General features: G+C 43.7%; 1 long non-coding RNA gene across 1 annotated transcript in view; it reads right to left on the bottom strand.

The window, feature by feature from the left end:
* The window catches only part of LOC131901097 (uncharacterized), a 221345-nt gene that overhangs the window by 87688 nt on the left and 120414 nt on the right, over nt 1-13243 (bottom strand). The gene's annotated exons all lie outside the window — the stretch shown is intronic.

Below are 13243 nucleotides of genomic sequence, written 5' to 3'. Positions count from 1 at the left end.
GTACAGATATATTTTAGATCAAACATCAAGATTGACAGGTCACATAGGCCCTAAAGCAATCTACTTTTTACAAGGTCATTTCCTTGATTTTCAGCTAAGACCTTGTGGTACAAGATGAACTTGTCACACACATTTCTTTCCATCATTTTTTGTCAGGGACAAGGATAGAATCTCTAGTTAGTGGAAAAATACAGACCCCCATAAGACAGGGAAATAGATCATCTTACAGTCAGGTTGCCTAGCAACAGGACATTGAGGCAGAGCCCTTGACCCTTTCACCCTGTAAACATCCTATACAAACATCCTGTTAGCTTGCCCCACCTTATGCAGATGACAGCTTCTTGCTCCCCCCACCCTGCAGAAACTATATAAACCCTCTTGGAGAAAAATAAAGTTGCACCTTGATCAGAATCCAGACTTGGTGTGTTTCCTTTGTATCTCCTGTCCCTATCATTCCATCCTTAGGGTGGTCAAGAACCCGTTGAAGCCCTGCAGGTGGGGCAAACTGGCGCCCAACGTGGATGAAACCACCTCTTGAGGATTCGGAATGTCGTCTCCCGGAGAAAGACCAAGGCCTTGGTGAAGTTGTTGGATCCCCCTGAAATCGCCCGGTTCAGGACGCGATCCTGGAGGAGGGTGGAGACGACACAGGTAAGAAAGTGACGAGCCGTGGGACAGGCATTATCGTCATGAGACTTATTTATTTCTGGCCTAAATGAGCCCCTCAAGATACAAGGAACTAGGGTAAAGAAAAAAGACCTTAAAGCCTTTGTTGATTATTGGTATTTTTAGGGTCTATAAATATTCCCCTGACATACAAGAGCTTATTAATATAGGAGAAAAAATCTTCAAAGAAGCTTTTCGCTCCCCCTCTACCTGCCCTAAGACACCCCCCCCCCGAGCGCTTTCTGGTCCGCCTTCAGTCTGTCCCTCGGTTCACGACCTGCGCTCTATGGAAGAGGGGATGCTCACAACTTTTATACCTAGAAATCCCCAGGAGTCCGCTTTTGCCCATCCTCATGCCTCTGTTAATAATTTAACCTCTAACTCCCCTCTAGACCCCACCGAGGAGGCTTCCCTAGAGAAAGGGGCGGCCCGTTACCATAATCCAGACTGGCCCCCCTGCAAAAATCTCCCCTTAACACAGGAATCCTTGGGCCCTTTTATACCACCTCAAAAATCTCCGGCAGTTCCCCCTTCCTCAATGCCCCCTCCCTATGTTTCTCTGTCTTCCCATTTTTGCGGGCCTGTTCTTGATGAGTTGGCTCCCCCTGTCCCAGATCTCGGCTCACTGAGACGGGCCCTCCAGGCTCGCAGGGAACATGTTGAGCTTTTAAGGGAATTGAAAACTCTTGACAAAGAACTTAAAGATCTTGCCCTTGAAGTGGTGGCTCCCGGTCCGCTAAAACCATCTCAAAAATCTAGTAAATCGAAGAGTAAGCCTCAGCCTGTCCTGGCATTTCCTGTTACCAGGAGCCAGACCTCTGGGGACTCATCCCAGACAGCTGGCCAGAGCGGCCCCTCAGGGGGTTTGGAAGATCACTGAGGAGGGGGAGGAGGAGGAGAAGAAGCCATCACCAGAGGACCCCCTGCCAGGACAGACATCACAAATTAAATTTCCGCCTAGTTGAAAAGCTGAAATCTGCCTGTGCTCAGTATGGTCCTACGGCTCCTTTTACATTAGCCTTGGTGGAAAACCAGAGCGAACATTGGTTGACCCCTAATGACTGGTATTTTCTTGCCCGTGCGGCTCTTTCTGGGGGTGACTTTGTCCTCTGGAAAACAGAATTTACAGAAAGTTGTCGAGAAATTGCTCAAAAAAATACTGAACAGCCGTCCTCAAAAACTTGGACATTAAAGAAACTCCTCGGCAACCCCCCTTATGATACAAATGCAGCACAGGCAAAATTCCCTCCTGGCCTCCTGGCCCAGATTCAAAACTCGGGGGTCCAGGCCTGGAAACGCCTGGCCCAAAAGGGTTCGGCTACCACCTCATTAGCAAAGATTCATCAGGGCCCTGATGAACCTTATAGTGAATTTGTCTCTCACTTAAATGATGCAGCTGAGAGACTTTTTGGGCCAAACGAACACGAAAGCACCTTTGTTAAACACTTGGCCTTTGAAAATGCAAACCCTGCCTGCCAGGAAGTCCTCCACCCTCATAAAAACAGAGTGGACCTGTCTGAATATGTGAGACTCTGTTCAGGTGTTGGCACCGCCCATGCCATGGGATCAGCTATAGATGCTGCCCTCAGGGCTTCACAACAGCCTGGAGCCCGTACCTGTTACTTCTGTAAACAACCCGGATATTTTGCTAGGGAATGTCCCCAGAAAGGTCACAGCCTTGTGCCCTTAGCCCAGCCGGCTCAGGAGGCCGCCTCTATGAGGCCCCTGCCTTCCACTCTTTACCCCCACTGCAACAAGGGCCATCATTGGGCTACAGAATGCAGGTCAAAAGTCAATTATCTCGGTCAGCCCCTTCCTCCACAGGTGCCAGGAAACTTCCAAAGGAGCCAGCCCCTGGCCCCATTGCCTCCAAGAGCGCACCCTGGGGCCTTGAGGTCCTCTCACCTCCTGCCTCCCCAGCCTCAACAAATTCTCCTGCCCCAGTTCCATTCTCCTCCCTCCGGAGAGCAACTCCAGGCAGTGCCGGATTGGATTTGTGTGCCGCCACCGAAACAGTATTAAACTCCCTTGAAGGGGCTCAGGTCATCCCTACAGGGGTCACAGGGCCCTTACCTCCTAATGTTTGCACGCTTGTCCTTGGCCATGCTTCTGCGGCCCTCCGTGGGGTCCAGGTCTACCGTGGCATAATAGATAGTGATTTCTCAGGTGAAATTAAGATTCTGGCCACTGCTGTAAATGGCATGGTCACGATTCCTCAAGGTACGCGCCTGGCACAGCTAGTTCCTCTACCCTCCTCTGTCTGTGATAATCCCTCAATTACAAACACCCCTTGGGGGTCAGCTGGATTGGGCTCCTCAGACACCTACTGGGTCCAGCCTGTTACTCAGGATCGCCCTACTCTCACCCTTACTATAGAGGGAAAGAAGTTTCAGGGTATCTTGGATACAGGGACAGACACCACAGTCATTTCACAGTCTCACTGGCCGTCTGCTTGGCCACTGGTTCCATCCCTCACTGATTTAAAAGGAATCGGTCAGTCTAATAATCCTTTAATTAGTTCGAGGACACTTTCCTGGAAGGACGAGGAAGGAAACCAAGGGACTGTCACCCCTTTTATGGTTCCGCTAATGGTGTTGCAGCCTTTGTGGCCCAAGGCCACCCTACCTCCTTCCTAACGCCTTTGCGGTCAGCGCAGTTGGTTGAACTTTCAGCAATTTTAAAGGTTTTTCAGACCTATTCTGATCACCCTATTAATATCTATACAGATAGTGCCTATATTCCCTTTTCTATCCCCTTGTTAGAAACCTCTCCAGCCATAAGGCCTACCTCCAACGCCACCCCACTTTTCTCCCAGATTCAACAGCTTGTCCTGACTCGCCAACACCCATTTTTTATAGGCCATATTAGAGCCCATAGTGATCTTCCTGGACCATTAACTGATGGCAATACACAGGCAGATGCCACCACCAGGCTAACTTTCCCTGTCATGGTTGGCTCAGTCCTACAGGCCCAAACTGCCCATAAGATCCACCATTTAAATTCTCAGACCCTCCGTCTTCTTTTTAAGATCTCCAAACAACAGGCCTGAGAAATTGTCAAACAATGTCCCTCTTGTGTTGTTTCTCATGCTGCCCCACACTTGGGAGTCAACCCTCAAGGCCTCCTTCCCAACCAAATTTGGCAGACAGATGTTACTCATTGCCCCGAATTCGGCAGACAAAAATTTATTCATGTCTCTGTAGATACCTTTAGTGGCTTTATCTTTGCCTCTCCTCATGCTGGGGAAGCCACAAAGGATGTTCTTTCTCACCTGATTCTTGCCTTTTCTGTCTTGGGAAAACCAGCTAAGATAAAGACAGACAATGGCCCTACTTATACCAGCACAGGCTTCAAAAAATTTTGTGATAGTCTACAAATTATTCATACCACAGGGATACCTTACAATCCCCAGGGACAGGGCATAATAGAACGAGCCCACCAGAACCTAAAGACCTGGTTGGCTCACCTCAAGTCTTCTAACCTTCATTTTACCTCCCCCAGAGATCAACTGAGCCATGCTCTGTTTGTTCTCAACTTCCTCACCTTAGATGCTGCAGGGCACTCTGCCACTGACAGGCACTGGCACCCTTCTCCAGATGCCACCTGGCCACTAGCCATGTGGCGAGATCCCCTCACAAGGCATTGGAAGGGCCCCGACCTGGTCCTTATTTGGGGACAAGGTTCAGCCTGCATTCTTGACCAGATACACTCTGCTCACAGATGGTTACCAAAACGCTTGGTTAGAGCTGTAAATATACCTGATCTGCCCAGGAGAGATAGCCCCTCTCCTGAGGAAACTTCTTCTGTTTCAAATGCTGTTCCTCAGGCAAGCCCCCCAGGCTGTTGTCCTCACCCACAGCAACCCCCACCAGCCCTTTAGCTCTGTTATCACTCTGCTCAGAGTTCCTGTGGGGGGACAGTGGGAACTTTACAGCAAACTGTGTTTGAGACCTTTCACACAGTATACAAGTCCCATAGTCAATCATGTTCTGGGCTGTGACACTGCTTGTCACAAATCCAGTCTGACAGCAGGGGTCATGTTTCCAAGGGCAGTGCTGAATTTTTATCCAAGATGTCAGAAAGACTTGTCTGACCTGCTGACCTTGGTGTCACAGGCGGTCATAGCCATGTTGGGCCAGCTTGACACAGCCTGTGGCTGGCAGATAGCACAGCAAACAGGGTAGCACCAGAGATGCCACTCAGGGCACTTAGGTCCCTTCCACCTAGACTAACCTATTATTCCTCAGATCAATTCCTAGATCTCTAGGAAGAGAAGCCACACTGAGACGACTGCCTTGACGGGAGCCTGTTACTGCTATCACCTTAGCAGTCCTTCTGGGGATTGGAGCAACGGGAACAGGCACAAGAATTGCCTCTCTGGTCCTGTCCAACCAACATTAATCTGAGCTTTGACTGTCCATAGACAAGGATATCGCTCAATTTGAAGAGGGAATTTCAGCCCTCGAGTCATCCCTTTCCTCCCTAGCTGAGGTAGTTTTACAGAACAGGGGAGGCCTGGATCTCCTCTTTCTACAACAGGGTGGCCTTTGTACTGGGCTCAAAGAGGAATGTTGCTTCTTTACAGACCACACCGGGGTAGTCAGGGACAGTATAGAAGGTTAGAAAAGGACTAGAAAAAGAGAGAGAGAGAGAGAGAGAGAGAGAGAGAGAGAGAAGGAGAATAAGAGCTTGGGTGGTTCTAGAATTGTTTTTCCAACTTCCCTTAGCTAACAACCCTTTTTCCCTCCCTCCTAGGACCTGTTGTAGGCCTGCTCCTGGTCCTTGCCTTTGGGCCATGGGCACTTTCCTGACTCACTTGGTTCATCCAAAGCCAAATAACAGACCTGCCAGCCAGGCAGATCCAGGTTCATTACCACTGATTTGATATGCAGGACTCCAGGGTTGAAATTTCCCCTGACAGAGATGCCCCACACAGACCACTTCACTCGGGGGAGGCTGTACCTGTGTGTGGGAAAAAGGCTCGCTCAAGGCATGATTGGAGTGCAGCTGGGACTGCACAAGCTGGGGACCATGGTACCCCAAAATCCCTAGAGCCTGGATTATATGCCCTGTTGCATAGTGGTTGTGCAGTAACAGCCTTGCACTTACCCATTTCCGCTTCCTCAAAAAACTGCACGGTCCATTGATTCCTGCACTATGGGGATGCCTGTGGTGCTTGAGTCTGGAGAGACATTCCCTCTCGGACCTTTTTTCACAACCTTTAGAGGGATAGGGCCTCTGTAATCCTCCATGCAAAGCCTCTTTCAGAGCCCTCCTTTTAGACCATTCGAACCTGGTTTATGTTGGCCCTTAGATTTATTACTAAGAAGGGGGGAGATGTCAGGGACAAGGATAGAATCTCTAGTTAATGGAAAATACAGACCCCCATAAGACAGGGAACTAGATCATCTTACAGTCAGGTTGCCTAGCAACAGGACATTGAGGCAGAGCCCTTGACTCTTTCACCCTGTAAACATCCTATACAAACATCCTGTTAGCTTGCCCCACCTTATGCAGATGACAGCTTCTTGCTCCCCCCACCCTGCAGAAACTATATAAACCTCTTGGAGAAAAATAAAGTTGCACCTTGATCAGAATCCAGACTTGGTGTGTTTCCTTGTATCTCCTGTCCCTATCATTCCGTCCTTAGGGTGGTCGAGAACCTGTTGAAGCCCTGCAGGGGGGGCAATTTTTATATGTTCCTGCATAACTTTGAGGTAAGATTATTCATAAATGTCTCTGATTTTACATTGTGATCATGAACAGAAGTGAATTTGTTAACTGAGCATGCTTAAGAATATGCAGAGTGCTACAAGAATGTGTCCAGGCTCCCTACTCAAAAACCACATGCTTCCTTTGTTTAGGAAAAGCATTGTTTTGGAAATGACTCCCATGTTCTCCTTGCATTCTGCAGTTAGGAAATCTTTCTCATTTTATCTGTCTTGTCTGTTGTGATGTCTAATCTTTTTTTTTATTTTTATTTTTTTTTGAGACAGAGTTTCTCTGTGTAGCTTTGCATCTTTCCTGGAACTCACTTTGGAGACCAGGCTGGCCTTGAACTCGTAAGAAATCCACCTGCCTCTGCCTCCTGAGTACTGGGATTTAAGTCCTATGCCAACACCACCTGGCCATGATGGCTTTTCTTAATAGTCAAGCTGACTACCCCCCTTTTTTTTTTTTTTTTGGTTTTTCGAAACAGGATTTCTCTGTGTACCTTTATGCCTTTCTGGAACTCACTTTGGAGACCAGGCTGGCCGTGAATTCACAGAGATCTGCCTCCCTCTGCCTCCCGAGTGCTGGGATTATAGGAGTGCACCACCACCACCTGGCTTGCTGACTACCTCTTTAATTAATTAAAACCCAAAAGATTGGTGTACACCTGTGAGGGATTTTTTTAAAGGTTTTAAAGTTACAGACACATCTTTAATCTGGATCATTTTAGGTGATAAGATCCACTTTTAGCTGCTTGGGGGCAGTGCACACCTTTAATTAAACCCCAGGAAGCAGAAGCATTTGGATTTTCTGAGTTTGAGGGTAGCTTGCTTAACAAAATGAGTTTCAGGGCAACAACAATAAAACCTTTCTTGAAATAACAAAAAAAAAAAAACAATCAACAAAGAATAAGATCCAACTTTAATCTGGGTAGCAACTCTTGGTGTCAGCCTATATATATAAAAGTTATTGAAAAAGGAAGTTCTCTTTTCGCCTGCTTGCCCTAGCTCTGATTATCAAGTTTTTTTGTTTACTAGCATTAGAGCCTACTTCCTTAAAATTGTGGTGTATACTGAAGACCAGCTGAGATGGCCAGCCTCATGTACTGAATAACTACTGGACTTTTCAAATTTCCATGGATGGACAGGCATTGTTAGGCTAGCTCGACCACAGCTTGTGAAACATTCTAATAAATCCACTTTGTACACACGTGGAGAGATTCATTCTACCAGTGCTGTTTATTAATAGTCTGATCCTGGCCATTGGCAGCACTCAATGTCCTGACGTAAAAGCTTATTCTTAAGGGAAATTTCCACCCACTACCCTCTCTCTCTCTCCTGCTTTTCTCCCAGGAAATGTGAGCACATTTGGATTCCTCCCTCTCCCCCCACTTTTTCCCTCTTTCTCATCCCCTTCTCTCTTCCTCCACTAAATAGACCTCTTCACTGAGTGCTGTCTGAATGTCATTTTTGTCTGTCATCAGCAGCAGGAAACCTTGTCTCTCTACCTGCCAGAGCCTTCTTTATACAAATCATAACACTGTTCATGTACAGAAGCTTGAATAATGCAGTGGTTTTTTTGTTTTGTTTTTTCACCTGCCCTAGGAGTAAGACATGCTGATTAATAACAGTGCTTGTAAACATATTCTTTGTAGCTCCATTATGCTTTAAATATTCAACTTTCTTTGAAGCTTACCCTTTATTATTATTCATTTGCCAACAGTGTGCTCTGATTTTCAGGAATAAAAATCCTAAAGCAATGAAGCCATTTCTGATGGGAGAAAGACCTATTATCTTGTTTGTGATCCACTTCCTGCATTTCTTTCCTGGTTGTATGAAGTCCCTGTGACAACTAGGTAAAAAGTGGGTTCAGTTCACCTGACCTCAACTTGAAGTCACAAAACAAACATCTCCTTTTTTGTCTTTTAATTTCTCTTTAGTTAATATTCTGAGCACCCTTCCACCTGTGTACATGGAATCACTCCACCCCACATAGTATAGTGGGCTGTACATGCTAGCCACACTGTGTCCAGGATGAAGAAGGGGAAGTGCCTACCAAGAGCAGAAAGATAGCAGAGTCTGCAATTGGAACCAGGGACAAGTCCTATTGAAATGCAAATGTTTAGAAAAGGTCTGGGTCTGTGGTGAAAGGCAGGATCAGAAACCATTGTGCTGTGACTTTAAGCAGAGTGTAACCCTATGGGAGGTGCTCTTGTGGGCCTCACTAGCCAATCAGGCCCTCCAGGTGACCTGCCAGTCAGAAGTGGTGCAGGGTTTTTCCAGCTGCTAGCTTCAAGCTTGACTTTGAAGAGAAACTGACAGCAGCAGCTTTATGTTGTGTGCTGTGCTGTGTGTGCTGGTGCAGAGAGCTGAGCAGAGAACCTGGGTGAGCTGGAAAACCACCACATTGTGAGTGAGGTTCAGGAGCCAGAGTGGTGGGTCCTTCTAAGATGTGGGGGGAAACTTCAGCCAGAATCCCTGTCCTGTGAGGTCCCATATGGTCCTTGAAACTTCCTATTCCCAGGGCAGGCCTCTGGATAACTTTGCTCTTTGGGCCGAATCTGTTTACAGAATTGGGAGTAGGGAGGTGTGTATAGAAACATCTTTGTAGTCAACTTCAACATGCTTTTGGTGCACTCATTGAAAGCAGGCCTACTTTTTCCAGTACCTTCTAGAGGTTCAGCACTTTGTATTTAACTTTCATGTGTAAGATCCATTTATAGTTAATTTTGTGGAGGTTGTAAAAGGCATCTCATGTGTTGCATTGCACTCTACAACTAAGGTGTGAGAGAGACGAGTTGAAATGGTGATATAAAGGATTTATTAATTCTTAGGAGATAGTAAGTCTCACAAAATAGAATTTAACTGAGGGAGTACTGACTCAGAAAAAAAAAAAACCTTGCCAGGCAGTGTTTATGCACAACTTAAATGCTAGGACTCGGAAGGCAGAGCCAGGTAGGTGTCTGTGAGTTTTAGACCAGCCTGGTCTGCATAGCAAGATCCAGGACAGGCACCAAATCTACATGGAGAAACCCTGTTTTAAAGAAAAGAAAGAAAGAAAAGAAAACCACTCAAAGTTAAGAGTGTTGTAGCCAGGCCTGTTAAGAGATTAGGACAATAGGATACACATTTGTTCACCAGGATTGTCCAGAATTTTGGCTTCAACCAAACAATTACAAAGGAGCCACCCCTGATTTACAACAAGCCACCAGGCCTAACACTGTCTGAAAAAATAGGACTCTAACAAACTGCTCATTGAGGAATTACAGGGTCATAAACAACCTTAAGTCCTCATATGCCAAAAAATTCCACTTTTCTTCTTAAGAAAAAACCAAGATCTGCCATATGGGCAATATGACACCAGGTGACAACTATTTGAAAAGTAAAACACCAGCAGTTCAGTGGTGGTGCATGACTTTGTCCAGCACTCACTCAAGAAGCAGAGTCAAGTTCATCTCTGTGAGTTTGGGGCCAGCCTGGTCTGAAGAGTTATGTCCAGTACAGGCTCCAAAGCTACACAGTGAAAACCTGTCGCAATGGAAAAAAAAAAAAGAAAGAAAAGTAGAACACTTACATTTCTTTAGGCCCTCAGGCAGGGATTAGTAAAATTCTTGGGAGAGCTAGTAACAGCCTGGGGACTGGGCCTTGGGAGCTTTCCCTAAAGGCATAACATATTGACAATAAAACAGAGCTCCTTCTCTAAAACCAGGAATATGCTTTGAAGAGCAGGCAATGGTCTTGAATCAGGGCCTTTGTGGTGGGGTTGCTTCAGATCTCAAGAATCCAACTCTTTCACCAAATATGGCTATAGTTATCCATCCACAGATCACTGTGGGCTTAGTCAGTAATATGCTTGAGATAACCTTTTTCTCCTTGTGCAGCACAGTTTGATTAGCCTACTCTCTTAGTCTATCCTGTTGTATGATACTTTCTGCTGACTTACTAGAAGTTCCCCATTTCCTTCCATTTTGCCCCTAGAAGTAGTACAAAGGTGCTATTCTTCTTAAGGAACATAGTTGACATGAGACATACCTTGTGCAAGACCTTCGCACCCCAGCTTTTATATTTTCTACCTTATATTTTGCTTTTTTTTCTCATCCCTTGTGATCTTCACCTCAGGACCCTGTCACTGAAGAATGTCCTGCTGTTTCACATCACTGGGGTACTTAAGTAATAATTTTGGAAATGTCTTTACTGTGTAAATTTCCCATGTGTACAAGGGGGTAGACTTGCAGTCTTCTGTCGCTATTTAAGTTGTTCAATGTGCAACCTGGAGGCTGAACCCCTGTCACAAGGTTGATAGAATATGTGGAATGCAAAATTTAATCACAGCAGGATAAAAGCAATGTAGAACAAAAAATGGAACACCAAAGGTGTTTTTGTTGGTAGGTAGAACCTGAGAATGTTATCTTTTGAAAGAATGTGGATGATATCAGGACTTTAGGTGGCGAAAATAATAGAAAGTTTCACAGAGAACTTTACTAACCTGACTTGATGACCAGGAAGATACAAATGTTAAGAATAATAGCAGAAAGTGGAGACTGAGAGTATATAATTTCAGTAGGAAATAGACTCAATAAAAATTAAGCAGCCAGGCAGTGATGGCCCATGCCTTTAACCACAGTGCTTGGGAGGCAGAGGCAGGTGGATCTCTGTGAGTTTGAGGCCAGCCTGGGCTACAGAGTGAGTTCCAGGATATGCTCAGAAGCTACATAGAGAAACCCTGTCTAAAAAAAACAAACAAAAAAACATCATAAATTATTAAGCCTGGCTGTGGTATTGCACACCTTTAATCCCAGCACTTATGAGGCAGAACCAGGTGGATCTCTGTGAGTTTGAGGTCAGCCTGGGCTACTTGGTGAGCTCCAAGAAAGGTGCAAAGCTACACAGAGAAACCCTGTCTCCAAAAAACCAAAAAATGAACGAATAAATAAATAAATAAATAGATAAATAAATAAATAAAATAAGCTAAAGGCATTTTTGTATGATATTTTTACTACAAAATTTTTTTTGGCTTTAATTCATGGAAGGATTAAACAAGGTAATTCCTACTCCTAGAAAGCAACTTCATACAAAACCTGCTGCACCTGTGGTCCAAGCATGCCAGTGTCCATCTGAATTAAGAAGTCAAGCTTTGCAAGATCACCCATCATCTACTGGTCCTGGAAACAAGAAAGAATCAATATTTAACATCATGGATTCTTAGTCTGGGGGTTCAGTTCAGCACTGTTGCAGAATTCCATGTTTAAGAGTCAGGAACCCAGTGAGGAGACTGTGAGAGTCCATCACATGAAGTTGTGAGGATAAAGCCTGATGTTGCTGGTGTTTGTTTTTTAACTCTTTACTCTTTTGAGGGCCTGCCACTCAGCTCTCAAATAAATCACACACAGGGAGGCTTATTCTTTTTCATAAGTGCTCAGCCTTAGTTTGGCTAGTATCTAGGCAGTTTTTCCTAACTTAAGTTTTCTCATGTACCTTACACCTCTGGGCTTTTATCTTTCTCTATTCTGTATACCTTTCTTTACTTTGTACTCCATGGTTTGTTGTGTAGCAGGGTGGCTACCCCCTGGTGTCCTCTCTTTTTTATGCTCCTCCCTTTTTTCTTTTCACTGCTCTATACAGGCAGTGAGGAGGTAGTCATGTGGTTGGGATTACAACCAATGAGAAGGCAGAACAGAAAGTCTATATAAAGACTTTAACACAGGAAGTAGCTCTGTTTCGGAGAGGTAAGACCACCGCAGGAGGAAGGGTAAAGTTTTAGCTCTTAGCTCTGACCTCTTGGCTTTCTTCTTTACATTGCTTCTGTGTTTCTTATTTAATAAGATGGTTGGTTACATCTACACCTTATAAAGAACTAATATCAAAAATATTCATACTGAACACATGAAATCAAATATTTAAACAAAAATTCTCATCTGATAAGGTCTAATATCCAAAATATACGAATTGAACATAAATAGATAAATAAAACAAAATTTCTCATCTGTTAAAGGTCTAATATTCCAAAATATACATACTGAACACAAGAAATTAAATAAAAGAAAATTCTCACCTGATAAAGGTCTAATGTTCTAAATATGCACATGGCATATAATTAGATAAATAAAACAAAAATTCTGATCTGATGAACATCTAATATCCAAAATACACATATTGAACATAATTAGAAAAGCAACACAAAAGTTTCTTATCTGAAAGTATTCTAATATCCAAAATATACATATTGAACACAAGAAACTAAATGAAACAAATATTCTCACCTGATAATCGTCATTATCCAAAATATACAAAATTGAAAACTAGAAATCACATAAATAATACAAAAATTCTGTTGTGATGTAGGTATAATATCAAAAATATACATATTGAACATAATCAGAAAAATAAAACAAAAATTCCCATCTGATATAGGTCTATTATCCAAAATATACATAAGGAACATAATTGGATAAGTAAAACAAAAATTCTATTCTGATGAATTTCTCATATCCAAAACATACATATTGAAAACCAGAAATTAAGTAAAACAAAAATTTTCCTTTGATAAAGCTCTAATATAAAAAAAAATATTAAAAAAAAGAAATCAGATAAATAAGTCAAAAACTCTGGTCTGATAAAGGTCTAATATCCAAAATATGCATACTAAAAAAAATAAATAAAAAATTATCAACTGATAAAGGTCTAATTTCCACAATATGCTTACTGAACACAAGAAATTAAATAAAACAAAAATTCTCACCTGAAAAAGAAATTATATCCAAAATATCCATACTGAACACAGGAAATCAGATAAATAAAACAAAAATTCTCATCTGTAAAAGGTCTAATATCCAAAATCAATACACTGAACAGAAGAAATCACATAA

Source organism: Peromyscus eremicus, unplaced genomic scaffold, assembly GCF_949786415.1.
Source record: "Peromyscus eremicus unplaced genomic scaffold, PerEre_H2_v1 PerEre#2#chrX_unloc_2, whole genome shotgun sequence".
NCBI classification, from domain to species: Eukaryota; Metazoa; Chordata; class Mammalia; order Rodentia; family Cricetidae; genus Peromyscus; species Peromyscus eremicus.
This window is presented reverse-complemented; position numbering and strand designations above follow the sequence as displayed.